The 14,840-nt window shown below is 37.6% G+C and overlaps 1 protein-coding gene across 2 annotated transcripts in view; it reads right to left on the reverse strand.

Moving 5' to 3' along the window:
* LOC106876748 (uncharacterized) overlaps positions 1-14,840 on the reverse strand; it is a 131,474-nt gene that overhangs the window by 99,970 nt on the left and 16,664 nt on the right. The window lies entirely within an intron of this gene.

The raw sequence follows: 14,840 nt of genomic DNA on the forward strand, positions 1-14,840 counted from the left end.
CCTTATGTCTTTCCACAAGGCCTTAGAATTAACTCTGTGGCCTACATTGAGGTCCTGGAAACAATTGTTAAGCCCTGGATAGACAGTGTATGCAATGGAAAGCCATATGTGTTTCAGTAAGACTGCACTATCACACAATTGTAGTGATTAATGAAAATTCTCTTGTCTTCCGTCTTTCATTTACCATATATATATATATATATATATATATTCTGGTTGACAGTGAGTTTGAATTTTCAGCTTGCTTACCTTCATCAGAGTGATGAAGGCAAACCAAAACTTTTATGTCACTGTCAACTTTTTCCTTATAAAAGTTAAAAATGTAGTTAGTAATCTTATAGTTTAAATTGTTTTTATATATAAGTTGATATAAAATAAAACACTATATATATATATATATATATATATATATATATGAACACACAGACACACACATATACAATATACATACATATGTACATATGTACTTAGACATATAGTCATCTCTATCAGTATTAATCTATCACTTTCCTTCTCTTATTCAATCTCCTCTAGTTAATACCACATGAACAATGACCTCTACCACTACTATCCCACACCCAACACCTGCATTTTTTATGCTTGTAATGTTTCCTTGCACCATTAAATCCAGATAAATGTATAATAAATATCTTTGCATAACAACAAGCACCATTTACCATAGTAACAAATATATTGCCATAGTGATAAGTTTAAAGAAATTGATGGAATACCAAGTGCTGTGATAAATAAAGTATTCTTTGAAACAACATAACAGAAAATAACAAAACAAAAAACTGGATTAAGCTTTTTGTTTTGAATTGTTGTTTGTCTGAAAACTGCCATTGAAAAGATGATGCTTGTTATGTGTTGTGTTGACACTGGAATCACCAAGTCAAAATGCCAATCATCAAAGATAAGGTTACTACTAATAACTAGTGAGATATGTAAGTTGGTCTGTTATCAATAGTAGCCCTCAAAGACTTCAGATTAGCAACACAAACCAACAGAAACATATAGGATTAGTCAGAAACAATACTCAACAAGACTTCAAACTAATGAGCTAGTGGTGGTGGTGGGGGGTGCTCTTATACAGTTGCTTGACCTACAAGAAAAGCAACCTCATCTCCCTCAAATTTAGCCCAGCTGTCCTAGAAAAATAAAGGATCATCATCATCGTTTAACGTCCGCTTTCCATGCTAGCATGGGTTGGACGATTTGACTGAGGACTGGCAAGCCAGGAGGCTGCACCAGGTTCCAATCTGATCTAGCAGAGTTTCTACAGCTGGATGCCCTTCCTAACGCCAACCACTCTGAGAGTGTAGTGGGTGCTTTTATGTGCCACCGGCACAAGGGCCTGTCACACGGTACTGGCAACGGCCCCGCTCAAAAGGTGTTTTTTATGTGCCACCTGCACAGAAGCCAGTCCAGCGGCACTGGCAACGACCTCGCTCGAATGATTTTCTAACATGCCACCAGCACAAGTGCTAGAAGGCAATGCTGGTAACGATTATGCTCTAGTGGTGCTATTTACGGGCCATTAGCACGGAAGCCAGACACCTGCTCTGGCAATGAACACGCTCGACAAGATAATTTGGCCCTAGATATACTATGTCTGAAAAAATGATGTGATAGTCCTAGCTGGAACATCATTATATATTTGTTTGGTCAAAGCTTACCTGAAGCTAAAAATCAACACCCACCACAAATCTGCAAAGTTAACCTCATCTAACACCAATCACTAAGGATTGATAGCTAATAGTAGCCTCACTAAATATGTACATTTGCCCACTAAAACTATTCACTAGGGTACTCATTAACTCACTACACTAGCAACTATATATGTATAAAGCAACATAAGGAATATATTGGTTTCAAGTTTTAGCAGAAGGCCAGCAAATTCAGGGAAGAGGGTAAATCAATTACATTGACCCCAGTGTTCAACTGGTACTTATTTTATTGACCCTGAAAGGATGTAAAGCAAAATCAACCTCAGCAGAATTGAAACTCAGTGTATATATTTATAATATAGATGATGAGCAAAGTAAAGTTGTAATTGTTTAATTTGTTAAAGTAATGTTTTATTTTGACAGGACAATTAATCTATCAAACTAGTTGCTTCATTTCCATTCAACATTTTGTTTATTGAGCAGGCTATGTGTTTTTCCCATGTAACATTTAATCAATAAAATTAGTACATGATCATCATTATTTTAATATTCACTTTTCTATGCTTGTATGGGTTGTGTAGAACTCATTGAGGCAGATTTTCTACAGCTGGATGGACAAACTTCCTATCACCAACCCTCACCTGTTTCCAAGCAAGATAATGTTTCCACATAGCCAGATTATGTTTTCCGCAGACTATTAGAAATGGATGACACTGCTTGTATGACAGTGACACCCATTTACAACTATCATGTGATGTCAATACAAGGAGACACACAAATACATACATATTCAACAGGCTTCTTTCAGTGTCTGTCTACCAAATTCAGTTGAAAGTCTTTGGTTAATCCAGAGCTATAGTAGAAGACACTTGCCCAAGGTACCACACAGTGGGACTGTATCCAAAATCAAGTGGTTAGGAAGGAAATAGATGACTGGGGAATATATACATCATGGAAACCAGGAAAATTGCCCTTATGAGTCAACATGACTTGGACAGGAACTTTACCACTTTACTTACAGGATAAATAATTTTATTAACCTTTAGTACTTTGCATTTTCTCTAGAATTGTTTCCCCTGCCACTGTCCTGTTACTACAGGAGAGAAAACTCACATCATGACATGATGCACCTACAGTGTGTTAAAGGTTAAAATTGTCAATGAACTTGATGTTTGAAAGAAGAGGATTGGTTGGAGAGAGTCATGACTGCTGTAGTCACAGTAACATAAAATCTAAAGCTGCCTTGGAAATTTTGGTTGTCAAAAGGAAAAAGTAGTTCCACCTGAAGATTTTTTTTAGAAGAAATAAAATAACAAAAATGGCAACATTGGTTCTGGTGATACCAGTAAGGCTATAGTGCTACATGGCAGGGAGTTTGAAAACATTGTTGCTATTAACAACAACAAACCAAACAATAACATCAACAGCAGAAAGAACATCAACAACAGAAGCAAGAAGAACAATAATGCAGTAGAGGATGGAAATGATAAAGACATTAACACTGACATGATCAATAACGAAAAAAGTTGTGAGTGTTAGAGGAAAGATGAATGAAACAGTAATATCAGTATCAATAGCAACAAGAATAAAGAGACCACCACCAGCAAGAACAGTAACTTTGGGAAACATAGGTCATTTGCAAGAGCCACTAGTACCTGGTCTGAAGACTCCAGTTCAAAAATTAAAGTATAAGGTAAGTGAAGTCACACTTTATAAAGTGTCCTGGGCTGATAGTGCTTCCTGAAGATAATTCAGCTTGTTTGATGTAAAATTCATCAACATCATCATCACCATCATCATCATCATCATCATCATCATCATTTAATGTCTGTTTGACTGAAGTTTGCAAGGCCTGGAGCCACACCAGGTTCCCCTGTCTGTTTTGGCATGGTTTCTACAGCTGTATGTCCTTCTTAACACCAGCCATTTTACAGAGCGTACTGGGTGCTTTTTATGTGGCACCAGCACCAGTGCTTTTTACATGGCACAATCACCACTGCTTTTTATATGACACCAGTATCAGTGCTTCTGACATGGCACCAGCACTGACAGGATCAGCAAGTACCTTGCAAAAACAAAAACCACTCAACTGGAATGGGGAGTAGTACTAAGGGAGTGTGACTTTGTGCCAGTTGAGAGATTTAAGGGACAGATATAGATGTCTCTATGTTGAGTAGATACATGAATAAACAAAAAGACAAGAAGTGCTTCTTACACAGCAAAAAAGTGTCCGAATAATGTATGGGTTGCTATTTAGTACTTCAGAAAAGGAAACAAAATAAGTCAGTGAAAGCCTTATTCCAAAGTGAGTGAGAGACAAAAAAGTTTGTCTTTGAGGAATTTAATCTTATTCCTGTCTGAAATAGTTGTGGCTTTACTCCACTAAAGTGATGATTCATAATGTGTCACTATATTTAGATAAGTGGATTTTGATGGCAATGACAGAATAATATGGTAAGGCAGCATATCATTTGTCTTCCTCCTTTGAGATATGCCTGAAAACTTGGCAGGAGATTCATGTGCTAAACCCACCTGAAAATATTTATATTTCCAGTCTAGTTACAAAATATGGTGGTAGTAGAAAAGAGCAGGAAATCAAATTACTTCAATTATGGTGGTAGTATTAACCATCTCTGGCCTTTTATTAAAAAGCAAAGTAATAACTACAAAATAAAATTCTACTGCTGCCAACATCAATAACAAATACAACAGTGCAACAAGAAAGTCGATGACAACTCATGCTGCTGCTTTTGTCTTCCACAAAAACTTCACCTACAAGTGATGAAGTTGAGCCATAAAATTCACAATTGATCAGATCTAAAAGGAGAAAGATGCTCAAAGCTTGGAAGATTGGCAGATCTAAAATAACAGGAGAGAGGATTTTGAGAGTAAAGGATCTGTGAAATGATGATGAGAAACAATAATAACACAATCAAGCACAGAAAGAACTATAAAGCAATACTAAGAGTGACAACAGAAGCAACAAATACTCCTCAAGTGTTCTATGCAAAAAGGCAACAATTTCTGTGCGAAGGCAACAAGAATTTGGCAAAATTACAAACATTACAAAAAAAACTGAAGCAAATAAGGAGAGAACAGAATTAGTCCTCTTAAAAAAAGTAAAGGACATACTCCTGATGAAGACTAACATCAGGGAGAAATCCTCAATGAAAGTGAACTCCTCAGTAGATGTGGGGCAATTTATAAAGATGCCTGCACCCACAATGCTGAGTGGAGTCTTTTGGGAAATCCAGAATACACAATGCACCCCAACACCATCCATAAGATAAATGGTTTTTCCCCCATCTTCAATTAGACCCATATTGAAAGTAGGCTGCTTGAATGCATGTGGACTAAATGGGTGGGACCTGGAAGTTGTTATTCATGACTTGAGAAGTACATAAGATACAAAGTCAAAATCCAGCACTCTCATATTCTACTTTTATGTTAACTTCATGTAGAGTGTAAAACGAGATGTTCAATATGTAAATTATCATATTCATATGACATTGCTTAATAGAGATCAATGACAGTTACAAATTTAATTGTACTGAGATGAATGTTAAGTTAGTGAAGCTTCTCTTCTGCATTATTCATTCTTCTAGTTTTGTTTTTCATGATTATGCATTTGTGATACCTGTTTTAGCTTGAGAAAGGGAAACATTTCTGAAGGACAACCAAATGCAAACAACTGACCAATTGTGTGGGTGAAGCAAGGTCCTAGCCAAACTTTGAATGTAGAATAATGTAGTGGAAGGTTTATAAAATGCAAAATAATTGTTCTGAAAGAAATGAAGAAAAAGAATAGCAAGGACCAGTATTATGGATTTAGTTACAGAGCCAATAAACTGGTTTATTTAATCAAGAAAGAAACTTACTGTGATGGATTTGCTAATGTTCTGTGTTGTAAGGATGAGAAGCAAGAAATATTCTGAATTGGAAGGAAGTGACAAAGGGGGTGGGGATGAGAAAATATGGCTGGAATGTCAATAGCTGACTTTCAATGTTAATGAAATGATAAAGACACGGAAGTGTTATTATGGGAGATTAACAAATAGAACCAGGTATTGAATAGCTATTTAGATTAGTAAGAAATAGTTAGTGAGACAATTAAAAAAGTTAGAGATTGGAAGCTATATAGGTATTATGCTAATTGCTCACTAAATTAATTATACAGTACAGGAAGGTTTATACCCAACAGATGTGTCACCCTCAACTGCTACATGGGCAAAGTAAATATGCTGTAAAGGAGGAATTACAAAGATCTCAAATTAATGGACCAAGTCTTGAAAATAGTTGAATCCTTTGAGTTTATACTAGAACCACAGAAAACATTTTCAATGAGATAACTGCAATAGTTGACTAACAGTAAACATCACTAAGTTGCTCTTTTCAACCTAGAGGTGTTCTTTGTAAGGTCATATGTTTTGTGATGTGAGTATTACTGAAAAATCAAGGTGAGATGAATAGCAACTAAGATTCGTGCAAACCACTACTAGTGGACAAATGAAAAAATTTAGAATTGGCGTCAAGTCCATTGAGAAACAAATAAGTGCTTACTGTTCTAATTACTCTTATCATTATAGTTCATGAATAATGCAAAAATTTAAATTTGGGTGTTGTTGAAAACTTTCATATGTAGTAGAATCTCTGGTAGATTGGACAGAGAAACAGAAATCAAGAATTTAGATGTGACAAATATAAAGGGATACTTAGCAATACAATAGCAGCATTAAAAAATGTATCAGTTTTTGTTACCTGGGACACTTAATCAGGTAATGAATTGTGAGAGCTATTAGAGCATCAAATAGATTGCCTCACAGCATTTGTTCTAACTTTCTGTGTTCTGAGTTCAGATTCATAGAGATCAATTTTGCCTTTCATTCTTTTGAGGCTGATAAAATAGTACCAATCCAGAGCATTAGATTGGTGGAAATATAAGAGCATCAGATCAGATGACATGTAATATTTTTTCCAGCTCTTTGTATCCTGAGTTCAAATTCCACCATAACCTACCTTGCTGGTAAACCTAATTTGTTAGCCAATTTAACACCACCACCTGACACCTCAAATACTTTTAATAGAGTAACAGTGACCACTCCATTTTGGGTATTCAGGCTAGGTCTCCAGTTTAAGGATACCTTCCTGCCATCCTTCCATCTTGGAAACTCAGTAAAGGCTTGCCTTCCTGGCACGGGAAAAGACATTCAAGCGAGTTCGTTGCCAGTACTGCTGGACTGGCTCCTGTGCAGGTGGCATGTAAAACACACCATTTCAAGCGTGGCCATTGCCAGTACCTCCTGACTGGCCTTCATGCCGGTGGCACGTAAAAACACCCACTACACTCTCGGAGTGGTTGGCGTTAGGAAGGGCATCCAGCTGTAGAAACTCTGCCAAATCAGATTGGAGCCTGGTGTAGCCATCTGGTTCACCAGTCCTCAGTCAAATCGTCCAACCCATGCTAGCATGGGAAGCGGACGTTAAACGACGATGATGACGATGATGATGATAGTAAGTTTGTATCAATAAGAAAGAGAGGGAAAAGTTCATCAGATAGTAATCTTGGCTGACACAAACTGTTTTTCTGTCCATGGCAATGGTTGATTGCATGAGATAAATGAAAGCAGTATGATAACACATGGCACTGAGGCACAGGCCTTAAATATGGAAAAAAAGAAATCAGATTTGTATAAGCATGCAATTAGAACAAAAGTAAGTGAAAGAGCAATTAAGTAATTAAAACTTCAGTTGATGCATACAGCAAAGATAACTCTATTGGTTAGGTCATGTAACAAGTCTGCATAACACCTGCAGAGTGAAAAAGTAGCATATACTGGTTATAGAAGAGAAAGATCATTGAATGTATTGGGAATGAGTGATGAGGTGAAATCTCAAGATATTGGGTCTCACAGATGGAAGAATTGAAATTGAAGGTGAGTTGAAGCATTTTGTACTGCTAACTCATCTAATTCATATAATCATTGTAAAATGGAAGAGGAGGAGGAAGAGGAGGAGGATGGGGTGCAAGTGGAGGGGTGAATGATGATGATCTTTCATATACTAGAATTCTAAAAGCAATTCAGGCACCACATAGCAATGCATTGCTATATGTGAATTATGTGAAAACATGTCCTATGTGTATCTCAGTTTTCAGAATAGGAACACTGTAGGTACACTCTGTCCTTGGCATACTGTAAGAGGCAGCTAAAAAAAGTTGTCATCAGGAAGGGTATCTGGCCATAAGACACTGCTTTGAAATGTCCCATCTAATCCTTGCCAATATGGGAAAGCTGACATAAAAACAATGATGCTAATGATGAATAATGCACTGTATCATGTTGTATGTCCTGATCCAAGAAGGATCTTAAGTGAGAACAACTTCAAGCACAACTCATGAGTGTAATTGTAATTATCATAAGGAAACAGCTTATTGAAAGGTAGCTCATATTTTACATATATAAATGAAAATAAAGTATCTATTTTGGAAGTGATTGAGAGATGATTCTAATCAGTTTCTGAGAAAAGCGAACAGGATTTAAATGAAATACTGACTTCATTTTTTAAAATATTGTCTTTATGTTTGTTAACAAAATATGAACTTGAAGAAAATCCTAGCAGACTTACAAAATCTGGATCTAAACAACAGTAATTTGCTAAAGGACATTACATCCCCAGGAAGAAATCATTATCTTTCAAAGAACTTGCACAGAGGCATAACCATGCACACATACATACTCTTTCACATGTACTCACATTAACACACATATACTTAAATATACACTTACACATAGAAACAGCAATATAAATAAATTATAATAATTGTGGTAAGGATAAACCTCCTACAAACAATCAGTGCAGTTACCCTTGCATTCAATAAGTGAAAATATACTTTTAAAAAATCTTGGACATCAACATAATTAACAAAAAATTTGGTTAACAAAAAATATTGTAAATTGAACCAACAAGGGTGACTTAGTAGAAATAACAACCAAATTTCCCTTAAACTACATCCTATCATCTTGATAAAATTATATATAAAACTACATTTATGTAATGATATGTTCATGACTCAGGTGCAGTCATGGCTGTGTGGTTAGAAAGCTCAGTTTACAATCATGTGGTTTTGGGTTCAGTCCCACTGCACAGCACCATGAGCAAGTAAGTACCTTATACTATAGCCCCTTCTGGCCAATGCCTTGCGAATGAATTTGGTAGATGGAAACTGCGTGGAAGCCTACTGTATATCATCATCATCATTATCATCATGAAGGCGCAATGGCCCAGTGGTTAGAGCAGCAGACTCGTGGTCATAGGATCGCAGTTTCGATTCTCAGACCAGGAATTGTGAGTGTTTATTGAGTGAAAACACCTAAAAGCTCCACGAGGCTCCGGCAGGGGATGGTGGCAAAACCTGCTGTACCCGTCCACCATAACTTTCTCTCATTCTTACTTCCTGTTTCTGTTGTGCCTGTAATTCGAAGGATCAGCCTTGTCACACTGTGTCACGCTGAATATCCCTGAGAATGACATTAAGGGTACATGTGTCTGTGGAGTGCTCAGCCACTTGCACGTTAATTTTACGAGCAGGCTGTTCCGTTGATCGGATCAACTGGAACCCTTGACGTCGTAAGCGACGGAGTGCCAACAACAACAACATTATCATCATCGTCATTTAATGATCATTTTCCATTCTGGCATGGGTTGTGCAGTTTGACAGGGTCCAGTGAACCATAGGACAGTATCAAGCTCCAATATCTTTGCATGTGTGTGTCATTGTGCTTGTGTTTGTTTCCCCCTCCAATTGACAACCAGTTTTAATTTGTTTAAATCTCTGTAACTTCACAATTCAAAAAGTGTCCCACATTGGTTGCAGTCCTATGATTGAAATAAGTAAAAGATAGAAGACAAAAGATCGTAGATACATCTGCTAGACCTGGTTTAATTTGAGATTAAGCAACAACAATATTACATACTAAGTTTTGCTGTCCACTTTTGAATATTATAATATAAAGACCTAAAGAGTTTATTCTTTCTCTTTCTCTCAAATCAGAACGTAACGGCAGGCCAGCTCACCACCTTTGTTTGAAGATATATTGCAAAGCATTCTGTCCATCACTAATCATTTTACCAATTCCCACCTTCAGCAATTATAATAATAGCCAGACATACATATCGCAAAATCAATTTTAAATCATATGTTATAACTGTTGGAGTGTAGGTATGTTACTGTTGGTGGAGTGTGGGTATATTATTACTGTTGGAGCATGGATTTATGTTATTACTGTTGAAGTGTGGATTTATGTTATTACTGTTAGAGTGTAAAATGCTCTAACAGGAATAACATAGATCCACACTCCAACAGTAATAACACACCTACACTTCAACAATTATAACATACCCTCAGTCCAACATCCATAACATATTTACACTAGAACACTAATAGTACATACATTCCAATAGAAATAACACCCTGTGCTGTATTAAGGCAGGGTACATTAGACGCAGTGAAGTACATTAGGCACACAGGTCTAGAGGCTTGATTATGGTCTCGGTGCACAAATTTGTTCAAGAGCATATAATGCTGCTAATATGGTTCTCATACTCCAAATACTCTTCAACGATTAATCATCACCAAACCCATACTACAAAATGAAATATAAGTAACATCCTGTCAGCTAATACCAGAAAGACGATAGAAAATATGAAAACTCAAACATCTGATGATTTAACAACAGATACTTAAAACACTTGAAAAAATTAATACACCCTACAGCTTCAACCACTCATATCTACACTCCAAAATCTTGAGAATCCAGAAACTTGGCAGCATTAAACAATCTTAACTAAACAATCTAACAAAATTCCCACAGTCATTTATACCTTCACAATTCTCTTTTCATCTTACAATATGGATTCAAAATATTACAATCAGCCAGCACCACCACCACCACATCACAGTTTCAATAACAAGGCAAAAACAAGTCATTCACCATTCTAACTACTAAACATTTAAATCTATGCTTCACCAAATACTGCATCATCACCACCACCACCACCACCATCGTCGTCGTCGTCGTCCTCCTCCTCCTCATCATCATCATCACTTTAACATCTACATTTCTGTGCTTGTATGACAGTGATGCTTGTTGAGTACCACCATGTGATATTGAGACAAGAACACACACTTGCAATGCTTGCACATACATATGCATGAGAGGTTACGTTCAAGTTCCCACCAACTAAATCCACTCACAAGGCTTTGGTTGGCCTGAGACTATAGTAGAAAACACATATCCAAGATGCAGTGGGACAGAACCTCTAACCACATGGTTGGTAAGCAAGCTTCTTAACCATACAATCATGCCTGTGCCTTATAAAATACTTATAAACAGCTCCTTAAAAACATGAAATACTAGTTGGTGAATTATGTCTGGTCGCCAAACCCTCATAGAGTATAATAACAATAACGCATTTGATATCAGTAACTTCCTGATTGATGGCTCTATCCTCTATTTACTCTTCATAACTTTTACATAAATGACATTCCCATACAACTACAGTACATATGCACATCCTGGTATGCAAATCGCATCAAAATCAAATCCTACTATCATTCTAATGACAGAGCCACATAGTTAATCCAGTGTAACAGCAACAAACAAGATTAGTCAACAAAGAAGATTCTACATGGTCATTTTACTTGCAGGAAATAGCAACCAAAATCTCCCTCAAATCACAGCATACCAATGAAAGGATACATTAGATAATGTAATTCTATTTACCCCAGAAAAATGGATGGGATAGTCACAAATGGAAAACCTTTTATCATTAATCTGTTTAAGGCAGCAAGCTGGCAGAACTGTTAGCATGCCAGGCAAAATGCTTATCCGCATTTCATCCATCTTTATGTTCTGAACTCAAATTCCGCTGTGGTCGACTTTGTTTCCTTTTAGGGTTGTCATCATCATCATCATCATTTAACATCTGTTGACCATGTTGGACAGTTTGACTAGGGCTGGTAAGCTAGAAGGCTGCACCAGACTCCAGTCTGATTTGGCATGGTTTTCTACAGCTGGATGCTTTCCTAATGCCAATCACTCCGAGAGTGTGATGGGTGCTTTTACATGCTACCGGTATCTGCCACAACTAAAATATACACCAGTAAAGTACTGGAGTCAATGTAATAGATTTCCTCCTTCCCTCAAAAACTGCTGGTCTCATGCCAAAATTTGAAACCATTATTAATCTGTTTGATCAGGATGAGACAGTAGAATTGTTAAAGCAATGCCTTGCAATGTTCAATATCACTGTCTGTGTTCTGAGTTGCTAAAGTCAACTTTGCTTTTCATCCTTTCAAAGCCATTTCGGTTCTGAGGTCAGTTCTCTTTCTCTCTAGAAGAGGATAGCTGTGTTCAAATTCACTCCTAGAGAGAGATAGGATAAACCAGTTTAAATTGCCCAAGAAACACCATGATGACATCCTTGCCACAACATTAGTAATTGAAAACCCAAGAAATGAAGAAATCAACAACAGCTTACTCTTAGAAACTTGAAGTGAAACAAATACATTAAAAATACCATCTATCAAATTTGTCATTTTTCACAATAAATTGCTTTAAATTCTTTTGAATTTATCTTTACTGTATGTCTCTTTGTTAGTCTAATCATTATCATCATCATTGTTTAATGTCCACCTTCCATGCTGGCATGGGTGGGATGATTTGACAGGAGCTGGCCAGGCAGAATCCAGCACCAGACTTCTGTGACTGTTTTGATAAGATTTTTACAGTTGGATGCCCTTCCTAACACCAACCACTCAGTAGAGTGGACTTAGTGCTTTTTATGTGACACAAGCACAGTTGAGGTCAGTTTTGTCAAGGTTTTTATAGCTGGATGCCCTTCCAAATGCCAACCACTTTACAGTGTGGACTGGGTGCTTTTTAAGTGGTACCTGCACTGATAGGGTCACCAAGGAACTTATAAGACAAAAATCTTTAGTGAGGGGAGGAGGCATTGAAGGAAGTGATCTTGTGTCAGATGATGAAAGGTTATAGTGAGTCAGAAACAGCTGTCTTGCTGTAGAGGAAGTACAAGGTTATCTGGCTGGAGAGACAGGGAGAGAGAGACAGACAGACAGAGAATGAAGACAGAAACAGGTGTGCTGCCACAAAGGAGATACATGGCTGCCCAACCGGAGGGAAGTGCAGGAGAGAGAGAGAGAGTGGGAAACAGCAGGATAGGGGTGGTGGCAAAGTGCCACACATACTTACAAGGGATGGGGATCAGAATATAAATGGGATGGTTGAATAAAAGAAGAGAGAGACATAGATGGTGGTAAGTGCCAGGGCATACTCTTGAGGTTCGAACTCCATTATAAAAGTGGCAGGATATTGTGAAAGAAGCGAGATTATAGAGTGCAGAGGGGTGGGGGAAGTGAGTGGTGAAAACCTGGGTATATATAGAGTCGGGGACTACCAGACAGCAACGATACAGAGAAATAGGGCCATGGGGACAGGATTAGGGAATGAGAGGTGGGTATAGTGTATGAAAGAAGGTACCATCCACTTTCAGTGATCAGCACTTTTCTATGCAGCTGTCCTCATTCATATGCATCATATGTCCAAACTAACATAGTCATCTCTCTTGCATGCTATATTTGATTCCTCTTATGCCCAACTTTTCACTCAATACATTTGCACTTTGTTATACATGTGCACTGATGTTGCACATCCAACAGAGCATACTACCTTCATTTCTCTCCTGTCTACGCATGTCTTCTACATGTAGAGCCCATGTCTCACTACCATGAAGTATAGCCATTCACACACAAGCATCATACAGTCTACCTTTCACTCTGAGAGAGGGTCCTTTTGTTGCCAACAGAAATAATAGCTCTCTGAACTTCCTCCACCCTATTCATATTCTAGGTACAATACTTTCAGAGCATCCTCAACCATTGCTAATTTGGTCACCTAGGTAACAGAAACTATCTACAACCTCAAGAGAGACTCCTGAAAGTCCCGTGTGCTCTTACTGCTTATTGTTCCTGCACATCTGCCACATACAAAGACAACTTTATCTGTTAATCTACCTGTGATTCCACTGCACCTCTTACGTGCCCATAGTTTACACAGGGTGCAGCGAACGGAATTTCTTCTAACTCCTTTCCTACATATTGAGTAGGGCCATTTACCTGATGGAAAGAGAGTTTAATCCTCTTTGTATTGCAAATATTACCAAAAAGCCAAATTATACATAGATACTTCCACATGTGTTTTACTGTCATCATACTTTGACATTGTATGATTGTTGTATACAAGTGTCATCATCACACAAGCAGTGTCCTTCATATCCAATCTTATGTGAAAATATTTGAGAAAATATTACCTTACTTGGAAACACGTGAAGGTTGATGATAGGAAGAGCATCTGCATCTTGCTACTGAAAAACTGCCACAAATTTTGCCCAACCCATGCAAGCATGGAAAAGAGGACATTAAAATGATGAAGGTGATGATATTTATGTGTGTGTGTGTGAGGGAAAAGTTTTCTTGTTCGGTGGAACACACAGATTGGGGGCTAGCAGATGGTAATAATAGAGTGTGACAAGGCATGTGGGTAGAACACACAGGTTGGGGGAAAGCAGGGAGCAATGATACAGTGGCACCAGGCCAAGAGGACAAGATTGGGGAGTGGAAGGTAATCATAGTACCTGAAGCAGAAATGTGAAGAAGAAAAGGGATGCAGAGACGTAGTTTAGTTCGTTGTGGTAGAGTGTGTGAGAGAAGTTTTCTTGTTAAGTGTGGATGGGACATATCATTTCCTTGTTGTTAGTCAATTGTTCAAATTTCTAACAAACTAATTAATCTATCATATGTATACATGTATACATACATGTGTGTGTGTGGGAGGTAAATATATATGTGTATATATATATATATATGTATATATGTTCCCTGTCAACTGTCGAATCTGCCTTACTGATCTCTCACCTTACGTCCTCCCCAACTCACTTTGTATCCTTACACACATCCCATCCGTGATTTCCATCCCTTCACCAGTCATACCTTCTTTCATCTTATCTGTTATACTTGTCCTGTTCTGCTACCAACCAGCACACTCTCTCCTGGGTTACTTCTATTGCCATCCAACACTTCTAGATGTACATGTCTAA

Source organism: Octopus bimaculoides, chromosome 2 (assembly GCF_046866305.1).
Source record: "Octopus bimaculoides isolate indiv1 chromosome 2, ASM4686630v1, whole genome shotgun sequence".
Lineage (NCBI taxonomy): Eukaryota > Metazoa > Mollusca > Cephalopoda > Octopoda > Octopodidae > Octopus > Octopus bimaculoides.